Source organism: Halyomorpha halys, unplaced genomic scaffold (genome assembly GCF_000696795.3).
Source record: "Halyomorpha halys isolate HHAL.00 unplaced genomic scaffold, Hhal_1.1 Scaffold241.1, whole genome shotgun sequence".
Lineage (NCBI taxonomy): Eukaryota > Metazoa > Arthropoda > Insecta > Hemiptera > Pentatomidae > Halyomorpha > Halyomorpha halys.
In genome coordinates, this window is record NW_027105010.1 from 1,090,378 (window position 1) to 1,108,892 (window position 18,515).

The 18,515-nt window shown below is 31.5% G+C and overlaps 1 protein-coding gene across 1 annotated transcript in view; it reads right to left on the reverse strand.

Annotated features, from left to right (window-relative positions):
* LOC106680077 (very long chain fatty acid elongase 4) overlaps positions 1–9,297 on the reverse strand; it is a 255,148-nt gene extending 245,851 nt beyond the window's left edge. The window contains exon 1 of the mRNA XM_014419543.2: positions 9,253–9,297. The gene's annotated coding sequence lies outside the window, so the exon portion shown is untranslated. The remainder of the gene's footprint in view (positions 1–9,252) is intronic.
* Positions 9,298–18,515: the final 9,218 nt, after the last annotated feature.

Sequence of the window (18,515 nt, forward strand, 5' to 3'; positions counted from 1 at the left end):
AAATCCACAATTTCAATGGACCATGAATCAAAATTCTCCCTAAATGTCTCCTAAAGATTTTTGTAGTATTAAGTTAATCTCAACTACAATATATTTTGTGTAATTTTTTTTTCAATTTTCCTGATTCAATAGACTATCTTTAATGTCCTAATAAAGATAAACTTTTCCTGATATCTGATCTAGACTCATACTTTATGAGAAAACAATTTAAAATAGGAAAGCAATCTGTCCAGACGTTGATGAATACATTATAAAATGTGCCATCAGCAATAAATCGATTCAGACTCTGGATAAATTGCATAATTCATAGAATAATATAAAATATTGTTATCCATCTAGAACATTATATTAATATTATTATAATTTACTATTACTGTATTATATAGTACATTTATATTATTACCTATTCATATTATATTATATTATTACCTATTCATTGTTACGTTGATAATATATAAAAACTATGCCCGTTCAATCGAGATTGTGTGCAACACATTTTCTTCTGTTTCACCAATACTGGTCCGATATATATAATTAATTTTAGCTAATTAGCTGTAGATAATTTGATTTTTTTTAAGTGAAGGGTTTTAACGTGTGAAAAATACTTTTTAAAAACATGTACATCTCTCTTTTCTCAGTCCACCCGTGTTCCTCAAGGTAGTATCTTAGGTCCCATTCTTTATACGGTTTATACACCTTATATCCCAGCCCACCCTAACACAGTCCTAACAACATACGCTGATGACACATGTATACTGTCTGTAAACAACGACCCTACTAATGCATTACAGACACACATAACATCCATTCAGCAGATTCGATCCTTAGGACTCCACCTTGACAAGAGGCTTACTTGGATTCCACATACAAGACAGAAACGACAAGAAACTGCTCGTAGATTTTGTTTGCTTCAACACCTACTTGACAAACGCTCTAAACTTCCCATTCACTACAAACAATTATTCTACACTATGACAATCAGACCAATTCGGACATATGGAACTGAGCTCTGGGGCTCTACCAAACAAACTATCAAATTCCTCCCGCATCCAATTCTTACAATTCAAAATCCTACGTAAAATCCTTGATGCTCTTTATTACGTTACAAATAAACTCATCCACAAAGACCTTAACATCCTATTCGTTGCAGATTGGACTAAAATAGATATGCGTCTTTTCTTTCCAAACTCCTTAACCATCCTAACCAATTAGCTCTTAATCTCTCATCTTTAACAATCCCTGATAATCCTCTGATGCGTCTGAAAAGAAGATGGCCACGGGACCTTCTTATTTAAATTAATGCTTGAAGTACCACCAATGGGTGTTTTGTTTGTTTTTATGAAGATTTTCAAGTGTAAAGAAAACATACAACATATTTACTTATTTTATTTATTATTTTGTACAGTTGTAAATTCCATTAAATAAATAAATAAATTTATTGTTCTGAATAATGACGTTACTTCAAAAATAAAATTTAAGGTATATGAATTCAAAATTCGATGTTTGGACTAGTTGATTTTTTTTTTAATGTCAACCTTTTGCATTGACATCATGGATAGTATGTTATATTAACAATTCCAGTAAACAAACAACTACAGAACCTAAAACACCTAAGTTCCTTTTTTTCTAAATGGTATTAAGTGCATAGCCGACATCTACCAGACATTATCTTTAGAAAACTATATAAATAATTATTTATACTGTTTACGGATCGATATTCAAAAACTTTTTCTTCACTAAAATTTATTAGTGAAACCAAAAGAAAAATTTGTCTGTTTGCATGTTGATGCAGAAAAGCATCGTCCCTAACCGGCTCATGGAGCCAAACCCCATTTTAGTCGCCTCTTACGACACGCATGGGTACGGTGGTCCTATTCGTGGCCGGGAACCACGCGGCAGTAACCAAACCCCATCTTCCTTACCTTATGCTCTTGTTAAAAGAGCAAATTCACATAAAATTATATTTAAAAATATTATTTTAAAATTCTAATTCTTAAATTACTTATATTATGTTTAGGAAGATGGTCAGGGTTGCGGTCAAAAGTGAAACAAAAATAGTTTACAACTATTTTTTATTATTGTAAACTATTTTTGTTTCACTTTTGACCGCAACCCTGACCATCTTCCTATATATCAATTTTTACGGTCAACTATATATACATATATAGTTATATTATGGGTCATTCTGTTAGAACAGTCATTTTTTTTAATACCAGATTGGCCTGATGGGCCTTACATGGTTGATATAACAGAATTTTTTTTTTAACAATTGATTATGGGGATATAGTCTCGTACAAAAGACACCCCTAACTAGATACAACGTTATCTTTAAAAAAAAAAGTGATAAAATAAATAGATAAAAATAATAATCCTTGATAAGAGAGAAAAGTAAATTAATAACAACATTCCTAGATTTAACAAAATAATAATTTGCCCTCTAATAGAAAAAAAAAAAAGTTAATTTGAAGAAAAAAAAGATGAAGAGAGAAAAATAATAATAATAATAAATATAACTAATATAAAATATAACAGTAGTTGACATTGATTGGCCTGCATAATGGGATTAATAAGCATCGTGTAAACAGACTTTAAATAACAAACAATTTCGTCAAATAAGTGATACAAACAAATGTTCTGGCATTCTCTTCCTTCAGCGTTATTGGACGATGTTTTAATATAATTTATAAACTCATTCCGAATTAATTCCACGCACTTTAATTGTATGGTTTAACATAACTGATTACTTCATGTTGGTTTCGCATTGTAAACTAGATAATGAAAATCTCGGAGAAGGGCCCGGAGAACCATAAATCAGGACGCCCTAACAAGATTAAAGCCAAGGGCGTAACCAGCGGGGGCAGAGGGGGCTGCTCCCCCCCACTCCTGAAAACGGGAAAAAATTTCAAGCAACTCAATCAATAAAGCACTGCTATAATTACATATAAATTTATTAAAATTTTGGTTTCATTTGCGTTTTCCGTATTGAAATGTGACAACCTGGACGACCATGGCTTACCCTTCCCCAATTTTGATTCTGGGTACACTCTCGATTAACGTAATTAATATTTTAAATTTACTAGGGGGAAGAGGAAGACGATCCACTCCTTGGGCGTAAAGAATTCATGTGGTACAAAGTCTTACCTTGCACTGACTAGAAAATCCAGCACGTGCGTAGCAAAGAAGGAAATCAATTGAATTGTCATTATTTTTTTTTTTTGCAAAGTTAACGATAAATTTCATTGACGCTAAATCACAATATATTAAGAGTAAGCACCTTATGAGAATAATATCGAATTATTGGTACATCGGTAAAATGAACATCTGTTATCTAATGGTCATATTTGAAAATGAATTGTAGAATAGAAAAAAAAAATTGTGATGGATTGAATATGACAATTCAATATTTATTGAAGAGGTTGTATTGCCCAACTGCGTTAGGAATACAGCTTAGTGTCCTTATAACCAGTCAAATAATTGTTTTTTGAAACTTATAATATATAGGCATAATATAATTAATTTAAAATACATCATGATTTTTATTCCCTTTAAATATTTCGATATTTTTTTTTTTTTTACTTTTTTTAAAGGACTGAAACTTATTATCATAGATAAAATAATTAACCGATTTTAAAATAATTAGATTAATTGGTAAGAAATTAAGTTAAGATTTGCTGGCTTGTTATAAAGTCAGCATTCATATTGTTTACTGAGTATTTTTTTATCTATTTAATGTCAGTACATAACTTTGATTAATCTTGTCCTAAAGATTTATGAGCTGTAAAAAAAAATGGTTAATTGACCTTTCTTGTTGGAAAAGTCATTTGCTGAGTGCGTCTAGTTCAACGGTATTAGTCATCTATCACGTAGACTTTCATCTTTACTTGAAATACATTACACTTCATTAAATCAGTAATAAACATGTTTATTACTGGCTTACTAATAATTTCAAATTTATTAATAGCTTTGACGGGGTGGAATACACAAGGCTTTCAGTGTCCATTCAACCCGAAAATTAGAACCTGATACTAGCGATGCGAAAAATTAGTGTTGTCACAAAGCTTCTCTCAAGTGTACAATACGTCAAGGGACAAGATGGCTAAGTTGAAACTCATTGCTTTATTATAAATATATTAATTCAGTTAATTTTGTCATAAAATCAACATACTGGTAATTAACGGCTAATTTCGTATTATTCACCTGGGTTGAAATTATAAATGATTTGTAATTACATTTTTTTTTTATAAATATTATTTTAGAAAGGAACCTATTTAAATCAGTTATAATTAATTCATAGATAGATAATTTATAACTGTAATAATTAATACTTAAAAAAAGTTAAAAATTATTACAGTTGATTAAATTTTATTCATTTCATTTTATTAGCATTTTTTATTTAAAATAATGTTTAACCATTGAGCGTTTTCTTGAATGGTGGATAATTAAAAATAATGACAAATTGAATTTGAGAGAGCAAATTGGAAAAACAAATGTTCTAATCAATAAATTTTAATTAAAGTACAAAAATGAAATATTTAATTTATTAAATTTGGTTTTATTTAGTAACGTTTGAAAAATTTGTTCAAATTTAACTTATAATCCGGAAATCGTTCTATTGTCTACAAAAGCAAACTTTATCTTGTAAATTTTTTTTTTTATTACTTTCATTTAAGGAATACGAATTTGACGTAAAGACACAGAATTTCTGTTAATCGGTGTGATTCGAGTCTAATGGTAATAATTAATATAACTACGAAAAAAAAAAAATAAGTGCAAAGATATGAGAAACTTTTTGACACAAATTAGAACTTTTAAGTGACCATAATTTTTTTATTTTTTGTGTTTTTTTAAGAATTCCACTATATTGGAACAAAATTACTGGTATGAAATTGTCTATGGATACATGCAACTAAACCATCGTCTTATGTGGAACTATTTTAAACAACTTTTTTATTGAACAATGTTAACCTATAAGCCGAAATATAGCATTCAAACGCTAGTCATTAATTCTTTAGAGATGAGTTTATTCCTGACCGCAGATCTTTATATAAGGGGAAAATGGTCTCGGGTAAGGTCCGTGAAGTTAAAACCAATAATAAGCAAAACTTATTTGCTTATTGAGTTCGGCTTAAATTTCAAGCCTTCAATTCAGGAATAAGTTCTTCGATAGTTGATAATTTATATAATTATTTAAGTATAATAATTCTTACAGGCCTGAAATGCAATCCGAAACGTCTGAACTCAATAAACAAATAAGTTTTGCTTATTTTCGTTCTTCACTTCACATATTTATTATTCACTGTTCAATATTATGCCAATATAAAACTGTTGAGAACGGCCTTAATCTCCAGTAGTGATGACTTCATATTGCTATTAACCAAGATATTTCCCATATCTTAAGTATCAGATAAAGAAATGACAGCGTGACCTTTCTAGCTAGTGGTTCGAATACCAAGATATCTCATCACTATCTTTGATGTCATAAATCACATAGACCAGCTCATTCAGTTGTATGTAACCTCGAGGCGCTTACTGTATGTCAGAACTATAGTTTCCACCTAATTCCATAAACAATTTTAATGAGGTGTAGATAGTTGACCATAGATTACTGATTGGAGAAGATGGTCGGGGGGGGGGAGGGGTGGGGTGTGGTCAGCAAAGAAACAACTTAAATAAACAAAAAAATATTTATTTATGCCGACGTTTCGACCTGATTTCCAGGTCTTAAACAGGGCTATAAAAACAAGACAACAACCATCATTCAGAGAAATATATAAAATAAAATAAGTAATAGACTAAAAATTTGGAAATATACATAATAATGGAATAAAAATATAAATTAGTCGATTAATAACTATGGACAAAGACAGTACATTGATTACATTATTATTTATATACATATAAATAATAATGTAATCAATCTACCACTGTCTTTGTCCATAGTTATTAATCAACTAATTTATATTGTCATTTCATTATTATCTATATTTCCAAATGTTTAGTCTATTATTAATGCTATTTTATATATTTGTATTATTATTATTTTATAAATATATATATATTTCCCTTGAATGATGGTTGTTGTCTTTTTGTTTTTATAGCCCTAATTAAGACCTGAAAATCAGGTCGAAACATCGGCATAAATATTTTTTGGTTTATTTATGTTGTTTCTTTGCTGACCGCACCCACCCCCCCCCCACGATCATCTCCAATCAATAAACAATTTTAATTTTTATATTTAAATTTTAAATTAAAACGCAGGATCAATGCATTTTAAACCATTAAAAATGTACTCCATGTAAAGAAATTCTTGAGTATTTGCATAATTTATTTTGTGAGTTTAGAGGTAATTTTTTTTTTTTAATAATTACGAAAAATAGAAACAAAAATAATGACACAATATAACTAGATTACTCAAAATATAAAGGTTTAAGTCTCTTAAGTACCAGTAAATCAGAACATAAAAAGATAATATTCCATGAATGCAGACAAAAAACAGCACATCTCACATCAACAGTCTAAAAAGGCACAAGAGACAGCATATTTACCCTAAACTTTGTAAAAGAAAATCTTCCATTATGAAAGGTGTATAGGAGTTAAGTGCCGTCTCAAGTTGACGGATCTCCTATCGACTATTGATGTGAGATGTATTCTCTTTTGTCTTCATTTATTTAATATTGTTTTTTAGTTTTGTTTTTTTATTATTTACTGCTATGTAAAGATTTCTTTTTTTTTTTAATGTACAATTTACATCCTAAGGCAACTATTCCCAAACTTTTTCACCGAAAAAAACATTTGTGGCGGCCTTATTGAACTAGAAAACTTTCACGGCAGCCTTGTTGAGCTAAAAAAAATATCGACACAATTATCGTAAAAGCAGTTGACTATGTAGGACAAGAAGAAGAAAAACATTGCAAAATAAATGCTATTGAACTCTACATTTGCTATTTTATTTTAATTTTTTTTCTTTTTTTTTTGTTATATTCTGATAAAATGACATTAGCTCGCGGCACCTCTGGCTTACGCTTGAGAAACCCACTTAGGAAACCTCCGTCCTAAAGTAATAATTCTGAATTCCAAATTGGATAGTTTTTTCTCTTGAACAATATATTCAGTATCATTTAAATATAATATTTTTTTTGGTAAAACTATAATGTTCCCGTGACATTATCATTCAAATAAAATGAATTTAAATATAATTTATATAATACAAGCGTAGTTTATATATAATTTCGTAAGCAGATTCAGTAGCAAACTAAAGTCTTCAAAGTTAAAATTGATCATCAGGGACTTTTCAATGTTTTTTAAAATTAAGACAATGTCAAAATTATAACATTAAACATTGAAATCATATTATTAAATATAAGCTATAAGACAAATTTTTATCAATATGGTAAGATTAACTATTATGATATGAGATTTTCTACGATCTCTATGTATTCTGATCAATGGTTTTATAATTTTACCAACTATATGAAATGGTATAACAAGTATATCATTCGCTGAAGGCATAAAGTTAATAATAAGATTTTAAAATTCTAAATGTAATAATTTCAACTCTGAAGATGCTTGAGTCTGGTAAAACGTTGAATTTCTATAAATTAACTTTGTATTCGGAGACTTAAGGTAGTGATACTGTTTTAAATAAAATCAAATTTAACTACCAAGACAGGCAATTAGTCCAGTAAACAATTCTTTGAAGGAAATGCATGGCGAATAATTTCTATGTAGAGGATAGATTTTCGTACACTTGCAACTGTAGAGGATGTAGGTACGTGATAGTCAACGACTGGAAATGACATAATCCAAAGAAATATAAAACTCAAACAGATAAATTATTTTCAAATTCAAACATATTGCAGCGCATTTCGAATACGACGAAATACTTGTCAGCCTGAAAATCCTCTATATTCTAAATTTCCTTGATCCTAGCATTCATATCAAAACCATAGCAATATAAAAATATCTTTAAAAAAAAATCTAGAGCAAAATTCGAAACTATCAGGCACCTAATCAAAAATATGAAGTAGAAATCAAACCCAAATGCAATTCAGAAGCAAGCATGCTAGACTTTTGTGGAATGAAAGTGAGGGCAGAGAAGGCATAAAAACTAATATCTACTAAAAAAAAAAAATTATAGGATGTTTAAAAAGTTATAATTATAAATAAAATTTATTATTGAGGAGGTTTTTATCAAAAGTCAATAAGGACTTTTAGAAAATTATTATAGGGGCATCTCATGTATATAAGCTGAATTTTTATTGAAAATGTTGCTTTGTATAACTATTTCACAGGTGGAAATTTAAATTTTGGAATAAACTGAATTAGTTTATATAATAGAATTTTAATTTGTTAAAAAATAATTGTTTTCAAATATGGGAACGTATTCTTGTTTTTTATCAACTTTTGATAAAAAAAAAAACTTCTCAACTATGTATCTTAAAATAAGAGCAAAATTCGATAATATAAAATTTCTGAATCTATTTATTTTCAAATAAAAAAAAAATGTGTAAGCTTTTGTGACAAAGAGACTCTCAAACTTCCACGACCAACCTGTATGAATGACAACAATAACCAAAGAAGAAATGAAGGTTTTGCTGCGAAAATGATGTAAGCATCCCTTTCAATTTTTGGAAAATGTCTTTAAGATTTTTTAAAACGTTTCGCTTCTAGCTACAATGTACTTCGTTTCGATATTCGAAAAAGTTAACAGACATAAATATAAAACTAGGCATTTTACTTATGTACAATGAAAATAAAATGATTTTAAACAAAACACTGTCCATCCAACAATAGAGGGAATTTAAATAAACTCAAATCGTTTTAACACTGGATTAATTAGCGAGTCAATTAGAAACAAGATATAAATAAATAAGTCATAACAGCACTGGACTAATAAGTAATTCAATTAGAAGCCTAAAATAAATAATTCATTTTAACACTGGATTAACTGGTAGTTCAATTAGTAATCACGAGTACTTGATTACAAATCCCAACTCTTTCTTTTTACAACCAACTCTATATAAAATCGTTCATATATTATACGATTAATTAGACAATTTCTTTAAATTATTCTATTCTTTTTTTTATTTCTAACCGTCCGTTAGCTCTTAACCCAAAACTAATTTAGTTTCGATTCAGATCACTTTGAATATTTTTTATTAGTGAGAGTGGACTTGACTGTTCATTAAATACCATGCAATTATTAATAAATCTAAGATAAGCATAAAATAAAATATAAATAATTTGATGTACTTGAAGGGTTCGGAGAGGATGGGTGAGGTGAGCCCCCGTGGGCAGCACTGAGCCCCCTATCCGCCCGACCATCGATTAGGCCTGCGCACAATCCCCTCCTCCCCCCAAATATATTTTATAGTTAATTAATAATTAATAATAAATTAATTTTAAGCAATATTTGAATAAAAGAATTATTTTTCATAACATTAAAGAAATATGAAATTAATTAATATATTTTAATAGGAATACATTAGATAATTTTTAAATACTTATCTGCTTATCTTTGATTTTTGATTCGTGGATATATATATTTTATTTAAAAAATGATAAATATTTTTATTAAAATAAAATTCCAGCTTTTTTATTAGAAATGTTTAGAATAATACCGGTTGAAATAGAATATAATTTTAATTATAATGGAATAAAAATTGTTCCATGAAAAATACTTTGGCACGCCATTATTCACGAAAAATGTATATGCCCGTCAATATCTGTTGATGGGTATATTTTGATTACTCAATTTCGCTTACTCACACACATGTAAGTTTCAATCAATCGGTAGAAAAACGAACGGATGAAATATATTTTATTTAAAAAATTGTTAATTGATAAACAACATCTGAACTTTTTATTAGAAACTTTCATTTAAAAACAGGCGTTGAAATAGATAATTAATTTTTCTATGAAAAATATTTCGGCATATCTTGATGTGATTTTTATTATTCTAGATTAATTTCGCGATTTTTCATCAAATGACTGGTTTTGTAAGGGAATATGTTTCAAAAATAATATGTAAATCTGTATTTTTACCTTAAAAATAGATGCCATCTTGATTATGAATCACTTTATGAACACAATTTATTAAATATCTTTTTAAAAAGTTTTAATGGGTCTCATGATTACACTTAATTGGGATAAAAATAAACAAATAATATGAACTGTTTATTTTTTATCAGGAATAATATTGATCACAGAATAAATTTATTTATCTTTATTTTTTAAAACTTGATTTAGTTCGCAATATTGGAAATACCGTTGATCTTTAAATTAAATTAGTTACAAATTAATTAAACTTATCTTTAATTTTTGCTCACGTTCCGGCCTAAGTTGTAGATTTTCATGGTTGCGTAACCGCGAAGAGACGAATTACCCCCACTTACTAAGAGGGCCTTTTTAATTTTTCCGTATTTGAATAAATTTCTTCCAAATAAATAACAGATTTTTTTTAATCAATCGTGAACGTTTTGAACATAACGTGTCAAAATTTACATTTTTTTTTCGAGGAAGGCTCAATATCAATTACAAAAATATCATAATTATATTTTACATAATGTTTTGAATTTTCTTTTTGCTCACCTAAAAAAATTCATATTTTCGACTTAAGCCCTTATGACCGCGCATCAAAGATATAATAAGATGTGGTAAAGTGAAAATTTAGTACATTAATCCTCCTTCACCTCAAATAAACTGAAAATTACAATATGATATACGTTTATGATTGTATACATATATAATCACTTAACGCTGAAATGACTCTCTTCAAAGCTTATTTTACTTAGAACCAAACCCTTGAAGATGATCTTCATGTCTGCATCGATTCATAACCATATGGAGGTCTCTTACAACTTATAATTACAAGAACTAACTCAAAAATGAAGTATGTCTTTGTAGAACAAAGCCACAGATAAAGAACACATAGAGGAGAAAAATAGAAATTTTTATTTGTTCTTTGTCTTTTTTCTTTCTTTTTAGATAGTATCTTGATTATTGAATTGGAGTCATTAATTTTTTTTTGTTTAGAATGTTTTACGATCTAGTAATATTTACATGGATAATTTGCATATTTTTATTGATTTCACAATATGTGACATTTTCCGATAGATAAATTATATAAATTCTTCTTTTATGATAAATTTCAAATTATTTTATTTGAAATAAATTAAATATTAATTTTAAAATGTAATTTATGATTAACTCTACAAAACAAAACGTTTCGGATAGTTAACATCTTTGTATCACCAAGAATGTCGCAAAAAAAAAAAAAATGTGATTAATAACCTCTCAATTTTTTTTATTCTATACTTTTATGAAACCATTTATACATTTACGATATATATTACATAAAAAATACAATGATTTTATTTTCGCCTGCGTAATTCTACCAACATGAACTCGTTGAAATATGTAATATTTAGACAAATAAATGTTAATCATGTACAGACTGAGGTATATAGAACTAAAAAAGTGGCAATTCTGCCAGTGTTTTTTTGTTTTTTTTAATAGAACAGTAAAAACCTTACGACTGAAAATGTGCGCAATGAGCAAGATTTCAATGAGTGTGAAAAATTATAAATTTATTTGTTTTTATCTCTATTGAAAAAATAAAATACTAATTTTAAAATGTTATTTACAAATAATGGTACAAATGAAATATTTCGAATATTTATTAGTACATTTTATGAACAAAAGAAGAATTAAAAACTTCTTCATTTTTCTATAATATTCTTCCGTGTAAGCATTTATGCACAAACAATACTTACAATACATAATATATAAACAATACATATGTCATTATTTTCACCTGCGTAATTCTACCAACATAATGTTTAGACAAATAAATTTTATACATGAAATTTTAAACATACCAATTCTTGGTATCCAGAACTAAAAAAGTGGAAATTCTGAGAGGATTTTTTTTTATTATATAGAATTAGTAAAAATCCGGAAAAAAAGTATAATTAAAAAAATGGTTATGAAAAAATATAAATTTATTTGTTCATAACACAATTGATGAAATAAGTATTGACATTATAACATAATTAAAGAACAATTTCAAGATTGAAGAATTTCATGCGTTTTTCAGATTGAAATTAAAGATACATCTAATATTTAAAATCATTGTTAGACATCTTGGTTCTGGGATTGACTAAGAATTCACACACAGAATTTCCCTCCCAGTACAAAATGGTAATTAGAAATATTAAATAAATAAATAGATATCATAATCATATATTTATACTGTAAATAATACGCAAAATTTTTACTATGCTAACACATTCATATTTTGAAAACTATATTACTGTTTTAATTCTTGATACAGTTTTTACCAGCAAATGATAGTTTCAAAAATGGAAAGAAGGAAAATGAAGGACTTCAGAATTTTTTTTAAACAAAAAACATCTTAGTATCTGTAGGTATATCTGTGATATAATTTTTAATCTTACTGAAAAATAAATATTTCTAATCCAAAATCCCGATCTATTTATAAATCTAACTCCTCTAATATATCCAACATACCTTATTTGTTTATATCGAATGCGTTCCTGGAGTACACCCAACATGGACAATGGAATCAACTGAGTTATAATAGAACTGGGCTACTGAGTTATAATTTTCTAAAAATGATCTCTTTCAAACCTATAAAAAATAGAATTGAAAATCAGAAATTATTTAATTATATGTATAAACATTCAAATTAATAAATATTTAAGTGTACTTACTCGAAGATTTCTTTATGTTAAGTTGTGTTTGAAATAATATAAATATTCATTGTTTAAGGAAAATATTTGCCAGGACTTTATGATATGAGAGTTCTATTCTCCATGAAGCCCTAGCGTAGACTGGCGTGGATTGCTGGAGCGCTGGAATATTTGAACCCTTGCCTCCAGAACCGCCAACAGACCCAAACATCAGTCAGATTCTAAAATGATAATAAAATTCAATTTTCTAACACTACAGTGCTACGTAAATATTAAAAACAGATAGGAATATCAGAAATAACATTACAAATGAACAAAAAAATCCATCATTTTCCGTGTTTTAAAAGGTAAATAGTTTTAGTTATGATAAAAAAAAAAAAATATGTAAATTGATAAATTAAACTTAATTTTAAAATAATACAATATTTTTTTTTATTCAAAGTAGTTCAGATAACATTTTCCAAGGTAACAGAAGTTGATTACAGAGGAATACTAGATTCCCTCATGCCCCCCCTTCACCGCCTCACATATTGTAATGTGATATAGCTTACACCAATAATCCAGCGATCTGAGAATTTAAAAATTGTACTTAATAGCTGTAATCAAACGTAATAATGAATTTAAATTAAAATAATTCCAAAGCAAAACCTGAAGTATTTTGTTAGAACTTTAAGTACTCTCTTCTCTTTTCATGACATATACTTCATAATCAGCGTTTCCATTTTATAATGTACGTTTTGAAATTTAAAATCATAATTATAAACAAAATGTGAGACATTTGACAAGTTTGTATCAATGAGTTAACTCGTATAATCTTCATAAGAACAAATTTCTTTCAAAACTATTTAAAAAGGGAGATGGTACGTTTTATGATGAATACCGATATAAAATCTTTATTAATTGTGGAACATCAAACGAAATTCGATGAAAATATCAGAGAGCCATGAAAATATCAGTAATTTTCCCATATGTTTTGAAAACACAGATTTAATGTTTAGTCTATTTACTCATTTATGAATTGAGAAACAATAAGTGAATGTGAATACAATATATTTGTGTCATTAAAGATATATATCTTAAATTATACTTAAATATATACACTATATAGTTTCTTTTTAATTTGATCAGCCATTACATTCTATTTATCTTGTTTATTACTTCAATTATTCATAAATTTCCAATTTTATAATAATTTTCTACCACTGAAACTTATTAGATTATATTTTTTTAAATTATTGTTACCATAAAACTATCATTATTAATAATTAGTATTATTTATCAAACAAAATTCATTATAAAAGGTTCTGATGTTAATCAGAGTGTTTCAATTCCTCATAATCTTTCATATTCCAATCGTTGCCTCATGTTTGCTAAAATTTAATTATCAACATTTATTTACTTTTATTTTATGTTTATTTTTTTTTTAATGTTATATATTATATGGGGAGCGTGGTGGCACTGTGGTAAGGCACAATGCTATCCTCAAGGACACGGGTTCGAATCCGACTTGGCAGAAATAATTATTTACTGTTACACAGTAGTCGTGAGTCAACCCAGTAGTCAGTAGTCATGGATCGAGGGGGTTCACATAATTATATATTATACATCATTGTTTTAAATATATATATATTGCTATGTTTCGAGCTAACCGCGGTTCTGAGGTGGTTCCAGAAGCAGCATTTATTATGTATTTGCGTATCTGAATTATATATTTCTATCGGTTCCATATAGGAATCAACTAACTATTATTATAAATCTATTTAATCAAAAACTAGACATCATAGACCCCCTTTCTATGATATGCAAGATATAATTGTGTATACTCAGTCACTGAATTTCTTCTTCAAAGATGTCGTGTTCATCAATTCACATAGCTATGCTCAGCAGGGAGGGTATTTAGACCATAAAATCAAGTCGGGATAATATTAGATTTATTACAGTTATTAACGAATCAGGTAGATTTTATATTACAAGCTTATAGATAAAAACGATTATGAATTACTATTGATCGATACATGGGATCTAATTGACAATACTGGACTCTAGTTAGTTAATTACCAGATTACTATTATGTTATTTGAAATCGAAATGCAGTACTACTAAGACTTATCTGGTTTGATCAGGTTGATTCTTTTTAGTGGTGATCCTTTTTCTCTCTAATTTCTACCCTGTGGTTGTCTTTCCCTGGGACCTCTACGGCTCTGTTCGCAGTGGCCTTTTGAATCCACTGCTACTCTAGTCCTGTACTCCTCGAACTGTCTCGCCAGAATGATTTCGTCTTACCCTTGGTGGAACTATGTCCTCTCCTCTACTTTCTTTTCAGTCATTTCATAGACTAGTAGTATTTTGGGGCGTAGACCAGACATTTGGTATGTAAACATTTAGGTGGCAATCATTCTTTTGATCTCTATTACTTTATGGATCAGCGATAAAAGCACCAAGTAGGGTACCGTCTAGCATAACTGCTATTATCAATATTCAATGTATCTATTTAATTAAACCCAATTTCTTCTTAGCCCAGCATTGTCAATGCATAACACTATAAATCTGTATATATTAATGATCCACATTTTTCAATTTTAAATCAAAGAGTTAGAGTTCTACTACTGGGTAGTTTCTCTACATCCTGTATCATATCATTATGTCATTATGATCAAATTTACTTGTTGTATTTTTTATACAGTTGTAAATATCAATAAATAAATAAAAAAAAAAATTAAAGAGAGTTAGTTTAAGAATTTACACCCCAAGGCTGTTGTAGTGGACAATTCTCAGACAAAGAAGAATGTTTCACTGTCCTTGTGCTAAGGCAAGATAATTCAACTTATCGAACCGTTCTTGATATATTTTAATATAGGGCGCCAATATTAGTGAAAAATATAATTTCTGTTTGGAATCATTAGGTTCAATTATTTTTAAATTACTTGAATTGATCATATCTAATTATTAATAAAGTCGATTATTTTTTAAACATATTTTTATTTCATAAATATAAAATGTACAATATATACTATATTGTTTTGTGACACTCTCTTATACAATACAATTTTAATACTAGGTCTATCTATCTATCTTTCAGTGGAGCTAATTCCAAATTTGGGCCTTGGTCTACTCAATGAGCCTTCGCCATGTAGCTCGTTCTTGTGCGACCACTCTCCAGTTGCGAATGCTCAGAACTTCCCTGGAATCCCTGATGACGGCATCCTCCCATATCAGCCTTGGCCAGCCTCTTTATCTAGTCCGATGTAGCCTGCAGTCCAGCAACCTCCTCTGGCATCCTAACGACATGGTGAGCCCAGCGCAGCGCATATTCATTACCATATTAGACATGGGTAGCCCCCACGGCCTGGGGTTCAGTTCGTACAGACGCTAGAGGGAGGTTGGTAGAAGAATGCGTGGCGAGGTGTCAGATGGTTATTATGAATAAGGCTTCTGGTCCCACATTTGTTGGAGCGCGGGGCCAGAGTTGGATATATGTGACACTTACCACGGCTCCCATAGCAAAGCGTATTGCAGACTGGACCCTACGGTCAGACACGACCTCCGACCACCGAGTCATAGCCTTCAGTGTGAACTGGAGAGCGTTTTCCAGTGAATTAGAGGGAATACTGGCTGACAGGGAATGGGAGGAGATGACCCCGATAGATGAGGAGACCGAGATTGATCACAGAGTGGCAATACTTACGGGCGCCATCATTGAAGCGGCGAGTATGACCATCCATCGCCGAAGGGCGAGAGTACGTCCGGTCCCATGGTGGACGCCGGCTCTAACGCAATTAGAAAAATAATACTACAGAGCAAGGCGTACCAGGTAAGGTAAGGTACCAGGAGTGCAGATACGACGAGAGGAGGCCAGCTCTCCGAGAAAAATCTAAGCATAGGTATAGGGTATACCGAAACGGAGTGCGTTGCCAGAAGAAGAAATCCTGGGACGAATTTATCGTGGAAGAATCAGAAAAGAATCCCTGGGGTATCCCGTACAGGGTGGCACTGGGAAAGGTTAAGCCGTTACAAATGATGGCGGCTATTAGAGTGAGAGGTGCCCAGGCAACCACCTTGGAGGAGGCTGCCAAGATGTTTATAGACTATACATACCCTAGGGATGATCCGTCCCAGGATAGTGCAGATGATGGAATGGTTAGACGCACCACGTTATACCCAGCAGGTACCGACCTATGTCCACCATGGTATATGTGGGACCTTCGTCTTGCCGTGGACAGACAAAGGATAGGAAGGTCTCCAGGACTAGATAGCATAGATGCTGCAATCCTCAATAACAGTGCCCCTTATATCGAGGAAGAGCTATTGGATATATTCAATGAGTGTCTGGATAAGGGGTACTTTCCAAACAAGTGGAGGATCGCAGACTTGAGATTCCTCTACAAGGGAGGGGGTAAGGATAAGGAAGCGCCTAAATCCTATCGACCAATATGCCTCCTTCCAGTAGCTAGTAAGGTCCTGGAGCACATGCTCGTCCACAGCCTTAGACCAATCCTAAGTGCAGCAAGTCATCTACGGCAGTTCGGCTCGACCCGTGGTAAGGGAACTACGGATGCGCTGCTGAGAGAGCGTAGGGACGTGGAGGAGGAGGCGGAGAAATATTTCTTATTGATAATGTTTGACATCTCTTCCGCCTTCGACAGCGTTTGGTGGCCCAGTGTACTCCAGCGGTTGCAAGAGCTCGACACCCCCAGTAATCTATACTCCCTCGCAGATAGTTACCTCAATAACAGGAGTGTCAGGATCAGGGGTAACTACTACGAGGTCGAGAGAAAAATTGAAAGAGGATGTCCGCAGGGTTCGGTCCTAGGACCAGTTCTGTGGAAGCTAGTATTCGATGAGTTGCTGGGAGAACTAGAGGACAAGGGGTTCCTTGTCACGGCTTACGTAGACGACCTGGCAGTCATCGTGGCCAAGAACAGCAGATCCAGACTAAAGACAGAAGCGGAGAGGTGTACCAGTCTCGTAGGAGAGTGGTGCGTGTAGAGGAAGTTGAGTATGGCAGCAGCCAAGACTCAGGCCATGCTCAAAAGAGGCTCCATGGACAGGGCTCGTCCTATCACCCTGGATATCCAAGGAGAGAGGGTTAGACCGGGTGAGGAGGTGACATATCTTGTTGTGAGGATAAAGAGAAGATTCGCCACTTCTCACCTGGTGTATCTAAAGGACAGGGTGACCCTGTCACTCAATGGATTAAGTAGGATAGGGGGTGCATTTTGGGGCCTCAGATACCCTGCAACGATGACCACATATAAAAGTGTGATCCTAGGAATTCTGAGGTACGCATCCCCTGCGTGGAGCCGAAATATCACCCAGACACAGAAGAGAAGACTGGCCACCATACAGAGACTGGCTCTGCTGAGGGTCACGAAGACATACAGAACGGTGTCACATGAGGCGATGCCCCTGGACCTCATCCTCAGGGAAGATGTCCTTAAATATGAAGTTAAGAGGCAGGGACTAGAAGCGCTGCCGGAGGAGCTCCGAGAGAGAATCGGTGAGACTCCAAACTTATGGAAGAAAATACTGCGAGAGGATTCAATACAGGAGTGGAATGGACGGTGGGTAGCAAGCCAGAAGGGCGCTACTTTGAAATACGGTCTCACAGATCCTAACAGGACACGGGGGGTTTCGGGGAAAGCTGCAGAGCTTTGGAAAGAACATCGACTCCCGGTGACCAACATGCGGAGTTCCTGAAACAGCAGAACACGTAATAATAGATTGCTTTGCCATGGAAGGACACCGAGCCAGGCTGTCGAGAAAGATCGGGATTTACGCCCTCGCCGAGTCGGACTTTCCCTG